A 4,586-nucleotide genomic window follows, 5' to 3' on the forward strand; every position below is an offset into this window, starting at 1 on the left:
ATTGAGGGATTTAGGGCAGTTTATAAAAATACAATAGGATAAAAATAAATAAGGCAGTCCCAGAAGGCAACACTCTGTGGGGCCTGAATGGCGCTTATTCTTTTGGCTACTGCTGCCCTCCCCTTCCATCCCCATCCCCATCAGTCTCTTTTTCCACAGTTCAAGGCCACTTTCTCTTATGGCACATGAAGAGCGGCCTTAACAACCTCAACACTGAAGCTCTTTCTCCCCTTGTCCAAACTCTGCCTGACTTCCTCCCCAAAGTGGTGGGATAGGGCAGGGGAGAGGGGAAGGAAGCACCTGGAGGTCAAAGCTACACCGGGCATGGGAGCGATCTGATCTCACGTCCACCTCCTGGGCTCAGGAAGGTTGTGCTGTGCATGCGGAGTCATTGACTTCGGCTCCCAGGTCCCTTGAGAGCTAAAACATGGATCACGCTGACACTCTTAATGGGTTACCAGGCACTGAGAGTTCTGGATCATCAGGTGGCCTTGATGTTTGAAGACAAATTCCTTTAAAGCTCATCTCCAAGCAAGTTAGCAAAGGCAAATCTGTGTCTCAAACTCAAAGGACTGTGAGCGGGCTGCCTGCTGGTGAAGAAGAATTTGAATGTGACAAATAAGGGCAGTATGACTGTAAAGGAGGGGAACCATTGGGAAAAAAGAAAAAATTTCCCAAATGCCTTTGGGAAGACTTTTAGATAAACGTGATAGGTGAAAGGATGATTCACCACTTAATTTCTGTGACAAATATGATTTGCTTATTAAAATCTATGGGCGAATGATTCTGTACAAGCCTGCTTTTTGCTATGACTGTACTAATTTATACAACAAAAACAAAACAAAAACTAAACAGCAGTAAGATGTGTCCAGGCTGTGGTATTCCTGTGCTGCAAATTGAGGAGTGTACATGAGGTTCTGTCTTCTTGTGTGGCACTGTCCAAGGATGCAAGAGGACATATTTGTCTCAAAGAGACTTACAAGCTCTTATCAACCTCTGCCATAAGAGGGCTGGAAAACTTACCTGTGCTCCACTTGAAGAAGTTCATCCTTGTATTGCCTCACCAACAACTGAAATCCCTGAAATGCTGCTAGACAAGAACCATATGAGCCGTATTCCGTCAGAGCAGCACACCATGATCTCACCACCTCTTGTGGAATATGTGCCACACACGCATGATAATCAGCCACATGGGGATCTTTGTGCCCGTCTAGCAGAATTGTCTCCACCCCCACCTTCTTTGGTCCATCAGGAAACCATTAGTATTTCAACAAGAGAACGCAGCAGTTTAATAATCATCCCTATTCAGGATGATTCAAATTTTGGTGCTAAAGAACCATCATCTCCTGCCCCAGCACCTGCTCACCATCATCTTGCATATCAAAGTCAACCAGTGATATCATGCCCTTCTCATATGATGCCTCCGGAGCAACACGTACCACCTCCATCTCCTCCACCACTACCAAGCCATCCAATGTCATATTCTCTCCAGAATTCAGGTACTCCTCACCTGGTTTGCAGTTAAGTGCCGCCTCCACCCATGACTTCTGATCCATCACCAATGACTTCTTCCTCTGGATGTATTATTGCCCAGGTGCCACCTTATATTACTCCTCCTCCTCCAAGGTCTCCTCTGTCTCAAAATGGTGGTCCACCTGTAAGGGAATTCCCTTTGAACCGTTGTAATCCTAACTCTTTATCCAAGTTCATTGAAGAACAAGAAACTCTGAGCCCTCCATTTACACAACCAGATGGAACAAATCCTGGTATATGGCGTGTATCAAAAGAACATTTACCTCCTCCACCAATGCAAGCTCCACCTTCCCCATTTCCACTGCCTGGCTCACATTCAGATCAGACAAGATATAGACCATATTAACAATGATAATAGTATTTTGAACTGAAGAGCTGATAAGGAAAAAACCTTAAATATAGTCAATCTTTTAATTAAACTTTGACCATTTTGGGAAGGAAAAGCTGTAAAACACTGAGGATCTTGTCTCTTAAAATGGTTTAAGCCTTGACTTTACCATTTATTTCAAGTTCTGTAACGTAGTGTGGATAAATGGCTCAGCTGAGCATAGCTGTATTTTAACAACTTTGTTCCCTTAGTGTGGGAAATTGACCCAGAGGTGACCTTTTGTAATATGAATTCCTGAAATAAGTGTGCATTGTTCCACTTTCAAAAGTATTGTTTTTGTTTATTTTTTTGTGATTATTTTGTTAACCTGTGTCAAAGGTTTAAATTTCAATATGGTTGTAAAAATGCCATTTTTATGTGAATTTAAGCACAGTCACATACTGTTTTTTTAAAAAACCATGTTTTACTACTAATTTCACAAAGTACAATAAAAATCCTACAAGTGAAAATCTAGAATATACTGTAAGGCAGACAGCTAAATGATAGAGAATTATTTTACATTTTAGGCACTGAAATTTTGAGGTATAATAAGTATATAATGCCTTTCATTTGGATGCCTTTCATTTCTAGGCAGCCCCAGAAGCACCAAAATACATCGGAATTCCAGTACTATGATAGATTTATGTTTGTAATGTTAAAAGGCATTACTAAATCATTTGGAAAGATATGGCTAAAGTAATTGACTCTGTAGGCTCCAAGCTAGTGGGGATGCTGTTACTTGTTAATACTTTTTTTTCAGAATGGTTGGAATCACATAATGCACCACACTTCTTAGTCTTAAGTAACGTTATATTATAGCACTGTTTAAATGGTGTCATTTGGATGAAGTGTGTGCTACTCTGCTCATTGTCTTAAACTAAATATTTAGGGCTGAATAGACTTTAGTATAATTCCTCATTTCATGGTAGAGTTTGGTCCCCTTCTTATGGTTTCTTGTTTATTGGGTTTTAAACTACAACTTAAGTTCCATGGAGGAATTTGAATAATGTATTCATGATAGGCATTCTTATAGTTACAACTTGCATTTGCTTGGGTTTCATTATTGTGTGATAAATGTTTTCCCTCTAAATTGAAATAAAACACTATTCTTTCCTATTTCTTTTACTGGTAAAGGATTCTAAACTTGGAACATTTTATCATGAAGTTAACAGTGAAGACTCCCAGATGACTTTGTATTGGAGAAGAGAAAAGTAATGGCTAAACTATATGAATTTCACTGCTTTATAAGGTGCCTTTAGAATCACTTTTGCGTCACAGGGACTTGTTATATTCCTGCTAAGGTGACCACTTACACTTTATACAGAATTCATATGGATGAATTAAGATTCTTAGGATATTACTATATATCATTTGAATAAACCATCATGAAGTTTTCCTCCCCAAATGGTACCTAATATAAACATGAAATGTCTAGTGTATGGATACAATCTGTTAGATAGTTTATAGCATATAAATTTAGAACATATTTCTTTTTGGCAAAGGATGAACTGATGGCTAATTTATCATTTTATTCTGTTGGATAAAGGCAAAACCAAATTCTTATTTTGGTTGATCAGATGCAAACATATCTATGAGCTTAGAGCTGAAGTTAGAAATAATATAAATGGCCGTTTTAACCTTGACCAGCCTAAAATAACTAATATACTTTTTTGTAAAAGTAAGTGATTTTTCACACCTAGCAATTTGAGAATCCAGTGTTAATGCAATATTTCTAGTGAGAAAGCCTTGTTATTAGAAGTACTGAGTGTAATAGTGTGAAATATTAGTGGTAAATGCTTCTATCATATTATTGTATGTCCTTGGACTGGTACAAACTTGATTCCTTTTTTTGCCTGAGTTCAGAAGCTGTTATAATATTACTGTTAAAATACAGCACCGTTCTTTGTTTCCTGTAATAAAAAAAAATAGCCAAATTCACTGTAAGTCTTCTCAGCTATCTGTGAAGAGCTCTCCTGCTTTTATTGAAATTCACTAGGGTTGAATGCGGCATGAAACCACTTAGATGATGTATTGGATCAAAAAATCAGTATTGTGATAAAATTTCACATGTTAAAAGAGGTAGACTTTTAAAAAATGGTGTATTTTCAGTTAGGTTTAGGAAATATATGTTATTCAGCAAAGCAGATCAGATGGATGTGTTGTAGCGGACAGAATTTTTAAACAGCCTTAGATATGAATTCATCGAGTTGTTGTTTGAATGACTGTGGTGAGTAGAAAGATAACAAAATTACTGTTAATGTTTGTTTCTTTAAGGAAAAAAAAATGTGAATCCTACCTTATGTCAGAGGAGGCTTTGAAGCTATAATGGACACAGATCTAAATTAAAGGTATGTACAATGCATTGTATTACTCTGAAGATTGCTGAGGTGGCAGTTTAATTGTTAAACACAATAAAATGGATGCATAAATACTAAAAAATAATACTTATAAAAAAGAAAAATAAATATCAGGGAAAGGGAAAATGAAGGTAGAATAAGTAGTAAAATCAAGCCCAAGTTAGACTTGGGATGAAAAAAATTCGAACCAGAAAATCTTGCACTGTTGCTAATGGTGGATGAAATGTGGTTAAAGCAAAGAGGCAAAATAAAAAAACACGTACATTTCATGGAGAGCATAAATCTGATGCTGAGAGGAAGTTTTGTGGGTGCCCATGAGATGGTCACTG

At 37.5% G+C, this 4,586-nt stretch overlaps 1 pseudogene; it reads left to right on the forward strand.

Annotated features, from left to right (window-relative positions):
• Positions 1 to 427: 427 nt before the first annotated feature.
• LOC103566946 (E3 ubiquitin-protein ligase Hakai-like) lies at positions 428 to 1,974 on the forward strand (annotated as a pseudogene).
• The last annotated feature ends 2,612 nt before the right edge of the window (positions 1,975 to 4,586 follow it).

Source organism: Equus przewalskii, chromosome X (genome assembly GCF_037783145.1).
Source record: "Equus przewalskii isolate Varuska chromosome X, EquPr2, whole genome shotgun sequence".
Classification (NCBI taxonomy): domain Eukaryota; kingdom Metazoa; phylum Chordata; class Mammalia; order Perissodactyla; family Equidae; genus Equus; species Equus przewalskii.